This window comes from Diabrotica virgifera, chromosome 9, assembly GCF_917563875.1.
Source record: "Diabrotica virgifera virgifera chromosome 9, PGI_DIABVI_V3a".
Classification (NCBI taxonomy): domain Eukaryota; kingdom Metazoa; phylum Arthropoda; class Insecta; order Coleoptera; family Chrysomelidae; genus Diabrotica; species Diabrotica virgifera.
Window position 1 is genome coordinate 16,113,218 of NC_065451.1, and position 22,633 is coordinate 16,135,850.

A 22,633-nucleotide genomic window follows, 5' to 3' on the forward strand; every position below is an offset into this window, starting at 1 on the left:
AAATAAACGTACCAGTTTTCGTTTTTCTAAATAGTTTTTTTTTCAAATTCAGAAACCGAAAAATTTTTCAAATCAATTTTTCTAGAACACGGCGTATCCTACCGACTTAAAAAGCAAGAGTAGCTTTTAGTACAAGAATCCCCCATAGTTTAATAATCCAGTGTCAAAAATGCTTAAAAGTTAAACACAGAAAAGTTATGCGATAAAATATCCGTTTCCCTACCCTAAACGGACGCCTATGACCGGTACTAAAAATTGACAAATGATGGAATCGATTTATCTCTGGAAGATAAAAAGGTGTACCAGTTTTCGTTTTTCTAAATAGAAGTGTTCTGGAGCTATTTAAAAAAAAATTAGAATACGCCATCTTTAAAGAGCTCTAGCTTCATTGGGAAGCATTTTCGGATGAGGTGAATTGAGTTAAATTTTCTTAAAATTATCTGAGGAATCCCCGGGTTTCGATTGTTAGAAGAGTTTCTGGACACCCTATATAATAGGTACAATCCCTACTATAACCAATTAATTGTAAAATTATTGATTTTCTTCCTATTACTTTTATTACGTTTACTTAGATACAAATATGATCTAATCGCTTAAAATATGGATTTTACAGTTTGGTATGAGATGTGAAAGGTGTGTAAAAATCCGAGGTGTGTAAATACCGTACGATTGTTTTAACGATATAAAAATTAATTTTTATGTATTAAATATATTTGCGGTTATCCTGCCACGTTGTAAACGGTTTTAGATTAGTGTTTTTTAAGCATACTTGACATGGCATGACTCAGAAAATTGCGGTGATATGAATATGTTTGTATAACAACCTGCAATAATTTTACTGACTTAAAATTTTATTTTTATATACGAAATAACTACACAACCATCCTGCCTCTTTGTAAAGAGCTTTATATTAACATTCTTGAGATATGTCCAAAATCGCATGACTCAGAAAATCGTGTAACTTTCCATGAATTTTCTAACACATTTTTAACTACGTGTAGTAAAAAAGGTGTAACTAAACATCCTGCCATTTTGAATAATGTCTAATTAAATTATTTATTTTATAGTACAATTTATTTTATGACTCAGAAAATCACGGAACCAGGATGAAAATTTTCCACAGAATTTTCTGAGGGACAAGTGCAGTTAAACATTAGGAGACGTCATGCCAAAATTTTTTTCGATCATTTACAAATAATTATGTTTAATTTATTAAGTTGGCAGGGTTCAGAAAATTATGAAAATTTCATTATTTTCATTACATGTTCGTATATCCATATACACTCTTAGCCCTTTTGCAACCCTCCTGCCCAAAAAATTTTCTTCATAAAATTGATAGTATCCTGTCATTCTATGGATATGGCAGGACTCAGAAATTCATCGCAACTCCCCATTTTTTTCCACATGGAAAATCTAATTTTCACAGGAAAATGTCACAGGAAACCCGTGGATTTTTCCATACATTGTAAGTACCTTTTCTAACCTTTCAGTATTGCAAAGGGCAGGACTTAGAAAATCGTGGTTAAAGTTCTGTTAATATCTCCCGGCTTAATAATCCTATTTAACCGTATACAAATATGTGGTGGATTCGACAAATATTCAAAATATCTCGATAAACACTGGCTTATCGAAAAAGTAATAAGAGACAAAAAGTTCTAAAAACACTGTATTTAACTAATGGTCGATTAATAATAATTTAATTGTTTAAAACCCCCATAAAATTTTTATGGGGTGCACAAATTTCTCTTTAATTTTTTTTAAGATGTTGCGGCCATAAGAATGCCACATGCCCATTTTCAATAAAAGATCTCTAAGAGTTTTCGATACATGAAACAAAATCGATTTTCATTTTGTAACTTCAAAGGGTTGTACTTTTTTTGTGTGCACTATTGTATATAGGTAAGTGAGGTTAAATCAACCTATTTTTGACCCCAGAATCGATGGTATAATTTATGACCAATCTTTTCGGGACACCCTGTATAATATACCTATCCTATTACGCAGAAGATTTTTCTTCAATTTTTATAATTAATGGTATACAGCCAGCTAAAGGAAATCTTTCCTTGTGGATTTTAATATCATAAAAAAAGGTTTTAAACTACATATATCGTGGAAATGAATTTGAAGCGAACAGAGATCCTAGACAAGGAGATCTGTTATCGACGGTGGTTTTTAATTTGGCATTGGAAGCAATAATCAGAAACAGCTGAGTTAAAACGACCGGATCTATCTTCAACTACGAACATCAATGTCTGGCCTCCGCTGATGATCTTACTGTTCTAACGAAAACAAGAAAATAATTAAGAACTGTCATAAAAAGATTAGAAAAGGGGGCAAAATATTTTTGACCTAGAAATAAACCAGGAAGAGTCAAACTACATGATATATGGAAATACAGAGCAAAAAGAAGAGGCACTGTTCCATACTGCACTGTTCCAAAGTCATTTAAAGTACGGAATAACTGATTGGGGTGGCTCTTGTCACGAAGACAGCATTTTTAAATTACAAAAGAAAGTAGTGAGGATACTTCGATACTTGCAGGAGCAGAGTATAGGGAACACTGTAACCCTTTATTTCAGAAGTTAGGTATTATGACATTACCTTCACTCTATAATATGAGACGCTGATTGAAATTCCTTCCAACAAAAATAAGTTTAACATAAACTCCAACTTCCATGATCACCATACAAGATCGAGAGATGCTATTAGAGCACAACGTTTTAGGTTGACAAAGAGTATAAAAAACTCGACTGATGTTAGTTTGTACAATTTTTTGCCAGATGAAGTAAAAAGTCTTCATTTATTACAGTCGTTTAAAAACAAAATAAAATCACACTTTTTAAAACATTGTTCATTGTTTTTACACAAAGACAGAGTACTTATATTAGGTACCGCTTTTATAATATAATAGTACTATGTAGTTTGGTCAGCGTTTTTTTGCCGATTATTACGATATTTCATGTTTTTATGTTTATTTAATGTCTTTACGTTTTTACATAGTGTGTTAAATTGTTTAAATTTGTTAGTACCTGTTTGTATATCTCTTCATTATATTTTATAATAATTTAACTTTTTAATTTTGTCAAAATTTTGTAATGTACGTATTCTTTTGACTTGTCAAAAACAAAAGAAATTTTGTATATTTGATTAAATAAATTCTATTCTATTATATTCTATTCTATAAGGTCGGTTTGTCTGGCCTTCGTTGATGATCTTACTGTTGTAACGAAAACAAGAAAAACATTAAGAAATGTTACAAAAAGATTAAAAAAGTTGGCAAAATATTTTGTTTTAAAAAAAATCACGAAAAGTCAAGGTACATGATATTCGGAAATACGAAGCAAAAAGAAAAGGGACAGTTCACTTTTATATCTAATAAACCAAGAGAATTATAATTTGGAGAGAGTGGTAGTCAATATCTGGCGATTATTATAGAAGAGAAAGGTCAGGAAGAAGATTAACTGAATGCAAGACTGACAGTGATGGATGGTAACGAAGGATCGACAATGAAAAAAGCAAATACGAAAAAATGGAAAAAGAAAAATGCTCAGAGCTATATATGGAGGCCCAAAAAACGGTGGAATGATGGGTGCGACAAATAAACCGAGAGCTAGAGGAACTGTATAAGGAACCAAATTCACTCGCTTCATAAAGGCACACAGAGTGAGATGGATAAGACACGCGATGAAAATGGAAAGGATGCCAAAGATGATCCTAAAACGGGCCCAATCACGAAAATAAGGAAAGGACGACCTGACAAATATGGTTTGATAGCGTACAAGAAGATCTCAGAAAAGAGGGGATATAAGGTTGGGAAGAAAAAGCAACAAACAGGGATGAATGGATGAGAATAGTACCTCAATTTAGCAGACAAGGAGCACTATTGGACAGAAGAAGCCACCCCTATTCATATAAGTTTTGTAATATATTAGTACATATTTTAATTATTGCATTTTAGCACTAGGCTTTCAAGACCTATTCAGATTTATAAATATAATAAAAACAAAGTTTATGAGCAATGTATCAGCAGTGGTGTTGCGTATTTTAGTGAATGCCGTAAATGGCATTTAAATTTTCGATAAACCTATCCATCACAACGAAAAGAACATTAAATATGTAAATAACGAACCGAAATTCGAACGCCATTTTACAGTTTATTTTACTATTTGCATACGGTTCAGGAACATTATACATATATATTTCCACCGAATGGCATTATTGAAACAAAATAAAACCTCTCATAATCGAAAAGCGATATTTTGAAAGCTTTCCTCGAATCATGTCAGCCACAATAAACACAACTGTCAAACTTGCACATACTCATCCCAAACATAACAATCCACTTTCGCCTGTGCTAGCCATCTCTTTTTATTTATCTCCTTTAATATTCCTGCTGTTATCCCGTCAACTCCACCACCTGTTTAAAAATTCCTCGGCCACCCCTCGCCGCCCTCGCCGAGGAGAAATTGGCCATATACACAAAATATCCATAATGTAATAGTGAGGAGTGGGGCGGGCGACTCCGCGCGCAGGCGCCCTTAGAGACTTCCATCTCCGGACAACTGTATTTCTTTGGGGTCCTGACTGGAAGTATGTATAGCCGATGCCAAGCTTCAAGACATAGAATAGAATAGAAATATGCTTTATTGTGATTGAAAATTGTACAATTTTATAGACAAAGCTTACAAAGAGTCTGAAAAACAAAACAATAACAAATACAATTTACTAAAATTACATAAATCGCCAATATAAATAAAAAAATAATGAAGTAGGTAAAACAAAAACAATATATTGCAAAATTTAAATAAATTGCAAATTGCATAAATTTACCTTAGGAACGAATAGGTTTAAAATAACATCGGATTGGGCAGCTGTACCAGAACCCCAAAAAGGAAGACCATATTGAAGATGCGACTAGAACAAAGAAAAATATGTTATTTTGGAACATGCTAAATTGAATTCCTTCGAAACAGATCTTATCGCATAGGCTGAGGATAGTTTCTTACTTAACAAATCGATATGAAGGGAAAATTTAAGGTTGCTGTCTAAAAAAACCAAGAAATTTTACAGAATCAACGGTACTGATCTGGTTATTATTAAGATGTGAGGGTTAAAGAGCTCCTTTATAAGATAATGTTACTATTGTTATCGACGTTAAAAAAGAGTAAATTAGAGTTGGACCAGGTTTTAATTGTAAGTAGATCAGAAGATATAGTAGCATGAAGAGTTGCAATATTTGAGTTGCTCCAAGTGATACTGGTATCATCGGCAAAAAGAACATTTTTTCCATCCATTTTGAAACTAGTGATGTTATTAACAAAGATAAGAAAAAGTATAGGACCCAGTACTCAACATTGAGGTACTCTAACCAGATGTTTCCTATATCCAAGAAATATTGGAACCAATTCAATAAAATACCTCGAATTCCGTAGAAATTTAGTTTGTTTATCAAAATCTTAGACCATAAAAACTGATAGACACCCCGTAATGCTATTCTCTCGTCTCGAAGAGTGAAGCCAACATAAAACGATTCACACAGCTGTGCGTGACGTTAGTTTACGGCAGAAAACGTTAGAGATTAGAAGTGTTTATAGGCGTTGTAAACTTTTTAAAATGTTCCAATTTAAAATTTTTCCAATTCACTAATTTTTTAATTATGGTGTTATCTTGCAGAGCATTTAATTGTACGCAGCGACAAAAAAATAGGGGAAAACACCTAAAATCAAGTTTACAGCAGCATAACAAACAAGCGATTTTTCAAAAAATTTAAGAATTTATAAAGTATCTTAATTTACTCAAATATTCCAACAATGGTGAACCACTGCATCTAAGCCAAAAATAAACGGGTTTTATTGGTATGATCATTAATAATTTAAAGTCACTAATGCGAATTTGGAAAAATTACGTCAAGGATCATATGAACGGAGGTCTGAAGTATCTTTCAGGCTATAAACTTTCTCAGTATCACTTACAAGTTTTCTTTAGTTCTATTATAGGAGTCATGGAGGTTACAACAACAACCCAACGGCAAAACAATTTGAAGATGCATATAAAAGACTCTTAATGGACACAAGTGTTACAGGATCTACCCAGGCTAATTGTATAGAACAGGCACCTTCCACAATTTTAGCAATGAGCAAAACAAATACTGCGAAAATGAAAACTGTTGATCATCAACTCATTGACAACTCTAGAACTGATGAAAATAATAGGGAAATAATAACTAGTAACCATGATTTTACTGTAAATAATTTAAGTTTTACAAAAAGAGTCATCTTATGTTTGTGATGTTGTTGACTATTATATTGCTGGGTTTGTAGTTAAGAAAGTTAAGAAAACATTACAATATGACATATGTTTGTGTGCAATTCAATGTGATAATTTACAATGTACATTCATAAGACACAAAAATTATAGCATATCAAAAAAATTTTTAATTCAACCTTCTAAAGACGTCATTCATATTTACAAAATTGCTGAAAGCGAAATTAGAATTATGTAGGTACAATTCAAAAAAATTGAACAATTCTAAATTATTCACAAAATTGATCTAAAACGTGCATGGTTCTGTGTTTAGCGAATACAAAGAACATGTTTGATCATGATTTTGAAAGCCAACCATTTGTTTAATCGAATAAAGATAATTTGTTCGCATTATTGATACATCAGATTGTACCACGAAGGTGAAAAACTAAATAATGTAATAAGAGTTAGAAGTAAGCTAACAAAAGCTATTTTGTTTTGTGGTCATTAATTAATAGATTTCCTACATATTTTTTCACCTAACGTGAAACTAACACCCAAAAGAAAATTACTCTCCTTTAAATTTATTTTTGATTATCAAAGAAGAAGAGATATACCAACGATATAATTTCAAATAAAACATTTATTTTTACAAAATTGCTTTAAGTCAAAAATATTTATTAATTACTTTCCTAAATGATTTTTCTTCCATATGTTTTACAAAATATTAAGTTATACTACAAAACTACTTATATTACAAAAGTTATACTATAATCTAAAATTGGGTAATTTTATTAGTGCTTTGCTAAGAATCCAAACGAGTTCTTGCCGTATTGTGACGTCACTTTCGCGGAAGGTCTTTGCTTCAACGGTTCGGTACAAGGCGTGTCTATCAGTTTTTATGGTCTAAGATCAAAATGACGTAATTTACACAATCAAAAGCTTAGGCATAGTCACAAAAAATAGAGGTAGTTTGAAGATTGTACTCGGGTACAGAGTATCGGGTACTTTTCATATTTGAGGAACGAGTACAGAGCACCGAGTACATTGCTCAAAAAAAGTACTCAGAGTACAATTACCCGAATTTGTCGGGTACTTATTTCGATTACATTTGAATATAGAACCCGAAAAAATGTAAGAAGGTAATAATTATCTCTGCCCCTCTAAACAAATTAATTTATGAGTCATGAAAACATAAAATAACGTACAACTCCAACTTAAAAAAAATAAGAATTTTAAAAATTGATCATTGATTAATACAATAAAACCTGTCAGTAACGGCCACTAAAAATGAAGGAACTATTGGCCGATATAGAAAGGTGGCCGGTATTTCCAGTTTTTGTAGTCCACAAATACATAAAAGATAATTGGAACTTGGTTTATTTTGTTAATAAAAGCAAATATAATTCTATACTATTGTGTTTTCAATTTTATCAATCAAGGGCAAAATAAAAATTAAATTAATTTTTTTTTAAATAACGCGGGCACATAAATTTGATACACCCTGTATATTGATCTGTAAATATTTATTAGAATTTAGTTTGGATGTAAGTGGATTTCTATTTTAATGAGCTTTCCGATGAACCATTAAAGACTTTTGTGAATAATTAAAGTGAAAAGAACGATGTATTTAGGTTTAAAATTGAAAAAGATTGTTTATTACGGGAACTATAGAATCCACAGGTAGAGGTAATTATCATTTTCTAGAAAAATGGTTTAAAGAAAGTTTGGAATTTTAATATCTTTGTTTCACCCTGAGTAAATGTTGTAGAGTTCCCCGAAAGTAATTGAGATGGTCGGAATAATTTTGAAAGAATGACTGTTTGTTTATCGAGTGGAAAAGAGAAATGTGTCTGATTCTTGGCAATTTGGAAGGGGAAAAGTGGTTGGAATGTTTGAGTGAGTTTGAAAAAGAAGGCATTATGTTATTGGCATCGCTGAGGAGTAGTTCGACGTTTTCGTGGATAGATAGTTAGCAAGTACCAGTGGCTGTTTGATAGTGGAGAATAGTGTTGAAAAGTGGAACGAGAGACAGATCAAATTGAGACGAAATACCTCTTTGATTCTGTATTATTGTGAGAAGGAGAGCAGAGAATTTTTGGAGTTTTGTTTGAATCGAGTACGTGTCAAAAGAGGCCTGGCTTGTTGGAGAATTGGTACTGGTATGCTGATATGTTTGAAGCTGGAGAACGGAGAGGGCTTTGATGAGTAGCCTTTAACATAGTCAACGAGGGAGAGCTGTTTTGGGTCACGAGAAGACATCAGAGTGAGTGAAGCGAAAGGTCAGTCAACTTATGTGAAAGATATTTTTATGTTCGGAAACTAAACTTTTGAGTAAAAAGCGTAGGAAATAAAATTCCAATATTTCAGAAAGTAAATAGGGAGTATAGCTAATCTTGCGAATACATAATTTGGTTTTGTTTATTTTGTTGTACCAAAGTCATCGGGAACAAACCGATAAATTGTTTTTTTTACTAGAATAAATTTAAATGGTAGAAATTTCATTCGGACATCTGTGTCCACAGGTTTTAGATTTGATAGATTTTTAGAGTATCGATTTTGATAAATAAAAGACAATTCTGTATGTTTATTTTATATTTTGCTTTATTTCTTTTCCCTATTTTATCCCGATTAGGATCAACTAAGAGATACTGAACCCACGAGAGAAGATAAGTATAACGTAAGATAATTTAGATATTTTCTTGATATTATAAAAAGGCACCCTGAGATTTTTTATTCATTTTTTATGTATGATTTGCGACAATTAAATAATTAATCAAATAAATAATAATTAATATAAAATTAATAAGAAGCAGATCATAACAATACATAAAGGGAAATTACTAACACTACTTTAATATCCTAATATAAAACAAAACTGTATTACGGAAAAAACATATTGATGCTTTTTTAAAGAATTTTTCAACCCTCTTTTATTTTTTTATATCCTTTGATAATTTGAGTTTTTGCATTATATTTTTCGGCCAACTTTTGTGAATTGTAATCACACTTATAAATAGTGACATAACACTTTTACGACATTTTATTATAGGATTTTGATAGAAGAACCTATTGTGACCACCGACCCGATGAAGGTTATTTAATCTCCTGTTTAAGTTGATACAATAGGTCCTAATAAATAGTACTGAGAATTTCCATCAACAAATAGACAAAATTATTTTAACAAAATTATTTTGGCTAACATTCACATTTAATTTCTATAAAATGGGCTTTAAAAATATGTGATTATTTTTCTGAGTCCGTATTGTAAAGGTGGCCGTAAATAGCAGGTCATAAATAAGCGAATATACATATAATTGGTTTGCGGAATTTTGAAACCGTCCGTAAGTACAGGTGGCCGATTTTGGCAGGTGGCCGGTAACACAGGTTTTACTATAATCAGTATAACACCACTCACACTCACTGATTAATTTTATTGGCTTTTAAGATAACTAATTTTTCAAAGTTTCTTCAGTTCTTCAGAGCATTCCTTGAAGGGCTATTAATTATTATGGCATAAGAGAATAGGCGTTTGCTTGACTTTGCAAATGGACTGATACTAAAAACGGCGTTTTGCGTGTTGCTATTAATTTGCTGTCCCACATGCAGCGACAAGTTTAGACTTGCAAAAAGTACTCGGAAAATGTACTCGTATATAGGGTGAGGCAGATAACTGGCCTATTAGAAATATTTAGAGAACTAAAGGCAACAGAATCATGAAAATTGGAATGAAGGGGTTTTGAAGGGTGATCTATTTAATGAAAATATTTTCATCAATTTGCCACTTCCGGTTATACCGGAAGTTGCTTAAAACATCGTTTTTTTTAAATGGGACACCCTTTTGACATTTTTGGATTCTCCTCGATGTCTTCTTTCTTAAAATATGCGGTTTTGTAATTTTATACAGGGTAGTTTAAAAGCTAATTAGGTTTTTTTATTAATTTCGTAGCAATTTTCACACCCTGTAGAATTGTAGTAGTTGGATATCAAAAACTCTATTTATGTTAAAATGATTTTTAATATAGTCTACTATTATTAAAAATTATTAATATAGCAAAATGTTAAATTTTAGTATACAGGGTTGGTCGAAACTCGGAATGAGGATTTTCTGAATTTTCTTAAATGGAACATCCTGTATTTTAGTATTGCAATAAAAAGACATTTTATGGTACTTTTTTATTTCTTAAGCATTCCCTATACCTAAATGCTTTAATTTGTGCTTAATTGTTAATCGCGCCAAGAATGTAAACTACGTAGGTATTTTGATAACTCAACCATTATTGGCAATTTTAAAGATCAGTCTAGATTAATATGTATTTATTTCCGAAAAATTATTTGTGATTGAATATTTTCACGGCCAACCTAATAAAATTTCACTTATTTTTTGTTGAAATTAATGTTTGGCTTGAATCGCCAATAACTCACAAATTAAAGTAGTTAGGTATAGGGAATGCTTAAGAAATAAAAAGTAGCATAAAATATCATTTCATTACAATAATAAAATATAGGGTGTTCCATTTAAGAAAACTCAGAAAATACTCTTTCCGAGTTTCGACCAACCCTGTATAGTACAATTCAACATTTAGCTATACTACCAATTTTTAACAATAGTAGACTATATTAAAAATCATTTGAACATAAATAAAGTTTTTGATGTCAAACTACTACAATTCTACAGGGTGTGAATGTTGCTAGGAAATTAAGAAAAGAAACGTAATTATCTTTTACACTACCCTGTATAACATTACAAAACCGCATATTTTAAGAAAGAAGACATCAAGGAGAATCCAAAAATGTAAAAATATATAGGGTGTCCCATTTAAAAAAACGAAGTTATAAGCCACTTCCGGTATAACCGGAAGTAGCAAATCGATGAAAATATTTTCATTAAAGAGATCACTCCTCAAAACCCCTTCATTCCAATTTTCATGATTCTGTTTCCTTTAGTTCACGAGATATTTCTAATAGGACTTTTATCTGCCTCACCCTGTATAAACGCGGGTACCGGGTATTTTACGCTACGGGTACGAGTACCGAGTACTTTATTGAAAATGTACTCAGGTACTGGGTACTGAATACCCAAAATGTACTTAGAGTACAAAATTCGGGTACTTGTACCCCCGGGTATTACCCAGCTCTGTGTATGCGTCGATAAAATACGCCGTTTTTTAATTCTTATTTCAAATTCAAAAAACGATTTTCTAAAAAAAGCTTTCAAATTGATTTTTCTAGAAAACAGTGCATCCTACCGACTTAAAATAAGAGTACATTTTATTACTAGAATACCTTACAATTTAATAATCCAGTGTCAAAAATGCTTAAAAAAGACAAAAACGTTAAGTAATAAAATAACCGTTGCCCTATCCAAAGTGGGCTATGATCCTTACTAGAAATTCGCAATTAAGGGAATATATTTATCTTTTGAAGATAAATAGGCGTATCCGTTTCCGTTTTTCAAAATAGAAGCATTCTAGAGGTATTTAAAAAACTAATTACAAGGCGCCATATTCAAAGAACTCTAGCTCCCGTAGGAAACACTTTCGGACTACGTGAACTGGATTAAATTGTCTGAAAATTATCTCCGCTATTCGTTTGTAAGGAGAGTTTCTGGACAACCTTTATATTGTATATTTTATATAATTATTATATGTTGTTGTATATTATTTATGGGAAAAATTTAAAAAATAAATTTATATCAGAGACCACGAGATCATAGATTTTCATCGCCCTGTATATTACCAAAAATTGTAAACATTATAATTAGTTAGTAACCAGTGTTTTTGCGGAAGGTGAAATCGTTAAGTGATTTGTTAATGGTTCTTTGAACGGATATACAATTATGCGGTAAAAATTAGAAAGTTCATTTATTTCGCGTTGGAATCGACAATCGGACATTTGTAAATGATTCGTAGAAAAAAAAAATAAAAATGTGTACCATTTTTATTCGGTTGCGATGCGAAGGCAAACCAATCTTACTCTTTAATTACAATACGGAGTGCAGTCCAGTTCCTTTAACCGCGATTTTCTGCTCTTATTGGAGCTTCATCAGAAGAAACGTAGGCACTGTTCTGATGAAGCTCCAATAAGAGCAGAAAATCGCGGTTAAAGGAACTGGAATGCACTCCGTATTCTAATTAAAGAGTAAGATTCGTTTGCCTTCGCATCGCAACCGAATAAAAATGGTACAAATTTTTATTTTATTTTCGTATTACTCCGTAGAGTAACCAGGTGCATCTTTCAGTTGGAACTTTGCCGGCTGCAGACGGGGGATGTGAATTGCAAAGTGTAGAATTCCTTCCCTCTCGTCTTCACTGCAGCATCCATATGACTTGCAAATTATAGAAGTCTTGGAGGTGTTACCATGAAAATGTACCAATAAGTTTTCAATTTAAAAATCTTTTAGTGATTTTTAATATTTTTCAATATTATTAATTTACTATTAGGATTGAAAACTTGCTTCGTCTTTGATTCGTAGAAATTTATTGAGTTTAGAATATAAGGTTTTTTGTTTAGCATATTGAAATAACGAAAAGCAATTTGGTATCTCCTAGAATTTAACAAGATGGAAAAGTTGTAAACAAAATAAATAGGTTCTTAAGAAATGAAAACATGGATATAGTGGGTAGACAGGATGTTTGTGATTGGCGGAGAATAATGGATGGAAGGGATGAGAGTGTTGAGTCTGATTTTGAGGAGAGAAAAAATGGTCACTGTGTAATTAATATCTGGAGAAGACAGTCCAGTTTTTAAAAAGTGAGAAGTCGGTGTAAAGTGGTAAAATTGGCCTTTGCGAGCAGATCGTGGTGAAACGAAATCGTTGACCGAGTTGAGAAGTTAATTTTCCTTGTGTCCGAGGAGATTCCTGTGTTCTGTCTAGAACGAGTAGCCGCTGGGTATCAATTTGCACAAGTTATCGAGCAGAGAGAAAACTGAATAGAGATTTCGAGTGAGTCTCGTTTTTTGTTTGTCGAGAAGGACCTTTCGCTACATTCTAGGAGCAAGTGTGAAAGAATCGAAGGCTGCGCAATCCAGGAAGAAGAAGTAAAGAAGAAACAAAAAGGTTAGTCAGAATTTTTGTGAAAAGGAGAGAGTTTGTTTTATATCCACACCATATTTGTTTATTTTTGTGTTGAGCATTTCTATAGCATAATTTAGTCATTCCAAATTTTAAAGAAGAGATTAGTTAGTAATCAATTCAAAAGGAGAAAAGTAAATTTTAGTAATTTTGTAAGAATAGTCTAACGAATTATTGAAATAAATTTTTTGTTAAAACAAAGGAGATATCAGAATTAAAGCTTAATTTATTAGATAAGAAAAAGTTGCAGCAGAATTAAAATTTAGGATAATTTTTAAATCTTATTTTTATGGTATATTGGATAAATAAAAAATATTTATAACATTTATATGACATCGAGTGTGTTTAATTTCCCTGTTTTGTCCCTGGATGCAGTAAGCAACTAGAGATACTAGAAGCCACAAACCTAAGGTAATGCATTAAAATTAAAATAGCCCTGAGAGTAAAATTTATTGGAGAATTCAATTTAATTTTGGTTTTGTTTTACATAAGTAATAATTAAAATAATTAAGTAATTAATCAAAATAAGAATTTGCTGATCAATCTCATAAAAGAGAGAAATACAGAGCATAACAATATCCAGAAGTTAATAATAATCCTGCGTACCGCGTACAGCTAGCAGATGGCATCGGCTATAATTACACCCCTGTAGCAGGATCCTAAATAAACACTGTTGTCCGGAGACACAATCAGCGGGCGCGATTGCCAATTCTTAGTTTTCTTCTGCTCGCGGTGTAGAGAGGTTGTTGCCGGAATGTGCTTGGAGCTCACTAACACGCGTCTAAAATATTCATAGTGGTTGTGATTGGTGTTAATCGACAAACGAAACCAGACACTGTCATGTGGAAATAATTTTGAAAACTTTTTGCTGTGTTCTGTGTATATTACTCATCGGAGTGTTGGTACTAAAAGTTGAGTTAGGTGAGACCTTTTTAACTACCTTTTTACAGCTTATGAATATATGATTGGGGGTTCGTGTTTACTTACCATTTTTTACTTGGGTCGGAATGTTTGTGCTGCTGGTGCTGTCTTTAATTACCAACCATTACCTATTATTGCTTTTGTTCCGAAACTTCATTAACACACACAATGAAGGTTTGCGGCCTTTGCTTTGACGGAATCAATCAATAACAAAAAAATGTTACCTACTATCTTTAGGTAACTATACCTGAAATATATTGATATAGTATTTTTACTACAAAAACGTTATTACGTAGGTCAAAATTTTTGACGTAAGAGAACTGTCAAAACATTAGAATGTGACTTTTCATTATTACCGTGTTTATAATAAACATAGCAATAATGAAAAGTCACATTCTAATGTTTTGACAGTTCTCTTACGTCAAAAATTTTGACCTACGTAATAACGTTTTTGTAGTAAAAATACTATAGCGGTCTTATCACAGTACTGATAATGTAAATAATGGCATAAACTAGAGGGAGCAATAATTAAAGACGTAACAATTTAAAAACCATTTGAAATTTTCTTGTCTTACATGTTGCACTAATTTAAATAAACCAATAGGTACTGTTTATATTATGTAGTATAAAATATCATTTGTCATTAAGAACCATTTTCTCTAGTTAGACTTAGACCTTTCTGTTTCTTAAAGTTTCATCTCCTATCAGAGGTTGGATATCATAATATGTAGTTATGGTCACTTTGTTGGCTGCTGCTGTGAATAGTTGTATTATTATAATGAACTAGTTACACCATTCTCTAAGGTTCCTCAGCCAGGAGCTGCATTTTCTTCCTAATGCTTCTTCTTCCTTAGATCCTTCCTTGCATAATAATTCTCAGCAACCCATGTTTTTCTCCTCTGGTTAGTCCATATCTAATGCAATAATCGTTAATTCTATTTACCAATTCTTGTAGCGATCACCCTGGGTAGCAGGGAATCACCCTGGAATCTGGTTTAGACCTTTAATATAACCAAAAACCTATCTATAATGGTGTAAGATTTAATTTATTCGTAATATCTTAATACTTTATCGAAGGTTTTTTCCTAAATCAAAAATCCACTTTGTGCTTTGTCTAGTGTGTGTTCCATCAATATTCTTAATCTTTCATTATTATTTTTCTAAGAGTTTCATACATATACCTACATAGTAACGTCAGTCCTTGGTAGTTATTACATTCTCTATCTTCCAATTAAATCTTTCGGGATATGTTTAGTTTTTCACATTTTATTCATCACTTTTAATAATATTTTCCATGTTCTCTATGTTAGTGTTCTTAATTTTTTCCTACTTACGTTTTTTATAATTTCTGCTGTTATTTTATTCACTACAAGTGCTTTTCCATACATTGTTTTTATTGCTTCTTCTAGTTCTTTTCCGTTTATTGAGTTTTTTGTGTTATCTTCCAATATATTATTTTGTTTTTCATTAATGTCATCTTGGCTTATATCTGTTAATAGTTCTTCAAAGTGTTGTTTCCATCTTTTAACCATTTCTTTCGTTTGTGTTGCCATTCTCCATTTTCATCTTTAATGCTGCATATTTCATGTTCTTTGTGTTCTTATTATCATCAGGTTTCTGCAGAATAGCTTTTGGTTACTTTTGTTATAGTCTTCCATTTCCCAATTTTCCCAATCATCTATCTTTATCTTTGCTGCTGTCACTAATATTTTTACCTTTTCATAGTTTTATTGTAATTTTTTATTGTGTAATCTTTCAGATATTAATATCACAAGGAAAAAATTCCTGTACTGGCTGTCTACCATAAATCACAAAAAATAAAAACCTTATCTTGTAAAAGGTATTATTTAAAATCCCTAAAAAGGGGCTGTATCACAACAAAACGTTTTCGGAATCAATATTCCATCATCAGTGTTATCACAGGTTTACATGCTTTAAGCCACCAAAATGTACGGGTAAAAACCCTTAAATTGATATTAAACAGTTGGGGTTACATTATATTATCTGATTTTAAAGAATGTTAAAAATATTTCCAGATTAACCCCGGGCATCACATGACATCAACCATATTGGTTGTGAAATTGTCAAATTTTTTGTTGTGATATAGCCCTTTTTAGGGATTTTAAATATACACTCAACGAAAAAGGTACGTAATATCAATAAAAATGTTAATTCAGACAACAAACGCAATACTTAAAATTTGTCCAATTCTTGGTTTTATTGGGACAACAAAACGATGTTCATCAATTCATTATTTTCGTTCGTTGAGCCAATGTATTACGTTTATTGAATGGATGAACATTCATTATGTATACCATAATATCACTTTATTGGTATTACGAACTCTGTTCACTGAGTCAACGAACACTATTTATTGAAGCAACAACGTCGTTAATTGACCGACGAAGACTATTCGTTGTACCAATAACAGTGTTATTTCTCCTAACGTATTTCGTTTATTTCTACAATTATTTCCGTTTATTGTTACAATTAATTCCGTTCATTCCCACAATAAATACGGTTATTCTTACAAGCAATTCTATTCATTTTTACAATCGGTTTCGTTCATTCCTACTATGAACGTATTTTATATTAATAATTACTGAATGCAATAGCCCAATGTATGATATTAATTGATTAATAATAATTTTTTAAATCCCCCTTTTTTGTCCTTAACCTAAAGGACTTTACACTGTGTGATTTTTCATATGATTTCACTTATACAGTGTACTGGAATAAGTGTTACACTCCCCCCACCCCCTTATTAACTTATTTATTTTTAGCACATAAGCAAAACGCTCGGACAGGTCGATTTTTAAAATACTCAAAGTATATTATAACATCAATGTTTCGAACTTGACACGATCCCTCTTCAGGTGACAGGCGCGGCGTAACTTCGATTTTTTTAAATGGGAAATACGTCATGTGACAGCTTATTTAAAAGCGTTTGAAATAGTGATTCCAAAAATGTATAACACTTTAATCCTTTTTGAGAGCGCAGGTGCAAAATTTCGATCGAGTTCTTTTTAAACGCATTAATTTTTTTTGGAATTCTGAGAAATCTAATGAGTATTTTTGAAAAATTTAAACGCAGAATAAAATATAACATTATTACCGAGGGCAGAAAGTCCCTTAGAATAAACAAAAAGTTTCTGTTGAATGGTATGCCTATTTGAAATTAAAAATCATACTAAATTTTCTCTTTTTCACCCCTGTGACTTATTAAAATAATCATTATAGAGGTTCTCAGGGACTTCAGACCCTCGATAATACTGTAATATTTTATTTTGCATTTAAACTTTCAAAAATAATAATTAGTTTCCTCAGGATTCGAAAAAAATGAATACATTTAAAAAGAATTCGACCGAAATTTCACGATAATAGACACACAAAAACTTCCTTCTACTACGGACTACAGTTGAAAACGAAATGCAATTATTATTCGGCACTTCGGTAACACAGAGAAGCTAGCGGTATCACGATAAGGAAAAGGCGTTAACTTTCAAATGGTCAAGCAAAATATTTATTGTCTCAACAATTACGATTATTGTCACAATGAACGCATTGATTGTGGGTATTAAATGCAGTAGTAGATTGGTTAATGCATTCGTTGTCACAACAATCAATTTACATCTAAGTATTCAATAATCATATATTACTCTATATTAGCAACATTTGTACATTGTTTTAATGAAATCTGTACGTTTTCACGATAAACCAAGGTAATTGCTTGTCATCTACGAAATCAAGAACGTGAGTTGCTGCCAGAATTAACAGTATTTATTAAATATACGAAACTAAGTTATTGGCTGAATAAATTGAGTGTTATTGATTAATGTACTCTAGTTATTCTCACAATTATTATTCAATCATTGTGACAATAACCAAATACATTCATCAATGTCTAAAAGTTCGTTGAAACAACAAATTAAATTGTTGTGACAACGAAATACTATTCAGTAATCACTGTTAATCAATATTACGAACTAAATTTTTTTGAGTGTACCTTTTACAAGATAAGGTTTTTATTCTTTCATATATTGTCTTCATGCGTTTCACTTTTACTTGCTTTTTTATTTCTTATTACCGCCTCGCTGTCTGTTCCTTTGTAAGACCTTAATCATAACGTATAGAATTGTTAGTTTTGTACTAAGAGTGACAAAAAGGCATAAATGAACATTTAACAGACATTTTTATGGTATCGAAAGTTTAGCCAACATCTTCTTCTTTCCGTTCCTCTCCTATCGAAGATTGGATATCATCAAGCAGTGGCGGTTCTAGCCCGGGGCAGGGGGGGCAGCTGCCCCCAATTTTTACAGGACTTTTGTACTATAATCTTCGTTAAAAGGCACGTTTTGTGTTCCCTTGCCCCCCAAGTTTTTTTAGTCTAGAACCGCCACTGTAATCAAGGCTGTTCGATCCTTGTTTACAGTTGTTTTGAATATGTAGTCGGTTTGTGGTGTAACCAAACCACTCTCTTGAATTTCTTATCCAGCGTTTAGGACATTCTTCTACCATGCCGCTTCTGCTCGCGGTGGAGACAGGTTGTTGTTGAGATCTGTTTGGAGCTCACTAACACTCGTCTAAAATATTCATAGTGGTTGTGATTGGTGATTTAATCGACAAACGAAACCAGGCACTGTCATGTGGAAATAATTTTGCAAACTTTTCGCTGTGTTCTGTGTATATTACTCATCGGAGTGTTGGTACTAAAAGTTGAGTTAGGTGAGACTTGTTTCACTACCTTTTTATTGCTTATGAATATATGATTGGGGGTTCGTGTTTACTTTCCATTTTTTACTTGTGGCAAGATGTTTGTGTTGCTGGTGCTGTCTTTAATTACCAACCATTGCCTATTATTGCTTTTGTTCTGAAACTTCATTAAAACACACAATGAAGGTTTGCGGCCTTTTCTTTGACGGAATCAATCAATAACAAAAAATGTTACCTACTATGTTTAGGTAACTATACCTGTTCTGAAAGATATTAATAGCGGTCTTATCACAGTACTGATAATGTAAGTAATGGCATAAACTAGAGGGAGCAATAAATTAAAGACGTAACAATTTAAAAATCATTTGAAATTTTTTTGTCTTATATGTTGCACTAATTTTAATAAACCAATAAGTACTGTTTATATCATGTAGTATAAAATATCATTTATGATAAATGATTTATCATTAAGAACATTTCTCTCTGGTTAGACCTTTCTGCTTCTTAAAGTTCCATCTCCTATCGGAGGTTGGATATCATAATGGTTAATGGGTATGGTCACTTTGTATTTTGCTGCTGTCAATAGTTGTATATTATTATAATGAACTAGTTAAACCATTCTCTAAGGTCTCTCAGCCAGGAGATGCATCTTCTTCCTAATGCTTCTTCTATCTTTGATCCTTCCTTGCATAATAATTCTCAGCAATCCATATTTTTATCTTCTGGTTAGTCCATATATTTTATACTAATGCAATAATCGTTAATTTTGTTTACCAATTCTTGTAGCGATCACCCTGGGTAGCAGGGAATCACCCTGGAATCTGGTTTAGACCTTTAATATATCCAAAAACCTATCTACCATATAATGGTGTAATATTTAGTTTACTTCGTAATATCTTAATACTTTATGGAAAGTTTTTTTCTAGATCAACAATCCACTTTATGTTTTGTCCAGTGTGTGTTCTATCAATATTCTTAATCTTTCATTATTATTTTTCTAAGAATTTCATACATGTACATAGCAACGTCAGTCCTCGGTAGTTATCCTCTATCTTCCAATCTTTCGGGATATTATCAGTTTTTCAGATTTTATTCATTACTTTTAGTAATATTTTCCATGTTCTCCATGTTAGTGTTCTCAATTTTTTCCAACTTACGTTTTTTATAATATCTGCTGTTTTTTTATTCACTCCAAGTGCTTTTCCATACGTCGTTCTTATTGCTTCTTCTAGTGTTCTTTCTCGTTAATTGAGTTTTCCTTGTTATCTTCCAATATATTATTTTGTTTTTCATTAATGTCCTCTTGGCTTATTGGCTCCGTGCGTCTCCCCTCTACGTACAGTCACGTGATACGCTGTCAGATTTTGTAAGGACGTTTTAACATTGAGTCTTATGGGATTATTTTGTTAAACTTGAATATTTTATTTTGTAGTGATAATAACCGAATACAATTGTTAGAATTCATTAGTTATTAATTTCTACTGTAATTTATAGTGCAACAGAATATTTTCTTTTTCGTTAATAAATATTTATTGACATAAACTGGGATAGTGAGGTTATGCATACAAAATCAAACTGATAATCAATATTGGAAAGTGAAGAATTTATAGTGCGTTTTTATTTTCTGTTTATATTAATACATAATATCACTAGCGTGACACGACATTTTTTTAAATGTCTCATTTAAACATACACAAAGCGTCCTTATAAAATTTCAAAAAACCGCCACCATGAGCAGGTCGGTCGATTTTGCTTTGACACTTTGTTAACGCTCGGAGCGAATAATCAATATGTTAATAGTTCTTCAAAGTGTTATTTCCATCTTTTTACCATTTCTCTCGTTTCTGTTGTCATTCTCCATTTTCATCTTTAATGCTGCATATTTCATGGTTTTTGTGTTCTTATTATCATCAGGTTTCTGCAGAATAGCTTTTGGTTACTTTTGTTATAGTCTTCTATTTCCCAATTTTCCCAATCATATATCTTTGCTGCTGTCACTAATATTTTTACCTTTTTTTCTTTTCTATTCGTAGTTTTATTGTAATTTGCATTTGTTTAATCTTTCAGGTATTGTCTTCATGCTTTTTCACTTTTACTTGCTTTTTATTTCTTGGTACCGCCACGCTGTCTGTTCCTTTGTAAGACATTAATCATAACGTATAGAATTGTTAGTTTTCAGTGGCGGCTCGTGATTTTTACAATAGGGGAGGCTATACCTAACTGTAAAATATCTAGACAAATTTGCACTAGCAAAAAAATGCGCCAAAAAATGTAATTTAAGGCCCCATTTTTTGACCATTTTTTATTTACATTTCATAATATCATCCTAATTCATAATTTCATGATATCATATCATTTTAAAAATAGTTAGTCTAATTGTAAAAGTTTAATACCAAAGTTTGTGTCGTTTATTTGTTTACAACAAATTCATCTATTCCATCATGGAACAATTCCATCTATTTGTAAATAGATACCTCGCATATCAAAATAAATACAGATTTGAAGTTTTGCAGTCCATACATAATGAAGCTTCAAATTTTTTAAGATACTCAACTGAATTTTTTTAATTCTAAACGCGGCCTACTGCGAATTCAAAAACACCATAAATTACCGATATTTTGCTTTGAGTTAGAGATATCGGAAAAAGTTATTTGAGCAAGTTGTTCCAAATATTATTATAACCCCACATACCAAATTCCATAAGAAAATTCGCACTTTTAGATTTTTCATTATTTTTAGTCAGGACCCTAAAATTCGTTGTCCCGAGACGCACGCAACCACGCAACGGAGCCGAGAAGGTATTCTGCCTCCCTTGGTATATCTCCGGGCAGCGTGTGATGGCACCGTAGATGCCACTGTTAGGAGATCGGGTCTCCCTGCTGCGCTGCACGGAGCATTAGCAACGGAGACTGTTGGGCTTCTCGGCTCCGTGCTCCGTTCATGCATCTCGGGATAACCCAGGGTCCTGCCTACAGTAATATGTAATAAAACTGAGACGCGATCATGCGTTCTAATGCTAATGCTCCGTACGTATGGATAATTAGTGATAATATGGAATTTACACGTTGTATAATAGTGAGAGTTGTACTTGTTGTTTTCGCGATTCATGATAAACAAAACAGTGTAGAGTGTGTAAAAAATTTATGGGGAGGCTGAGCCTCCCTTGCCTCTTCTGACGAGCCGCCACTGTTAGTTTTGTACTAAGAGTGACAAAAAGGTATAGATGAACATTTAGCAGAAATTTATGGTATCGAAACTTTAGCCAACATCTTCTTTCCGTTCCTCTCCTATCGAAGATTGGATATCATCAAGCAGTGGCGGTTCTAGCCCGGGGCAAGGGGGGCAGCTGCCCCCCAATTTTTACAGGACTCTTGTACTATAATCTTCGTTAAAAAGGCACGTTATCTTGTTTATCCACCGGTTGTGTTCCCTTGCCCCCCAATTTTTTTGGTCTAGAACCGCCACTGTAATCAAGGCTGTTCGATCCTTGTTTACCATTGTTTTGAATAGTCGGTTTCTGGTGTAACCAAATACAAATATGAATTTGGGCAGACTGCAATTGCGCGCAGCGGTCAGAAAGGAGGAAGACCACAACCCACCCATGAATTTCTTATCCAGGGTTCAGGACATTCTTCTACCATGCCGCTTCTGCTCACGGTGGAGACAGGTTGTTGTTGAGAT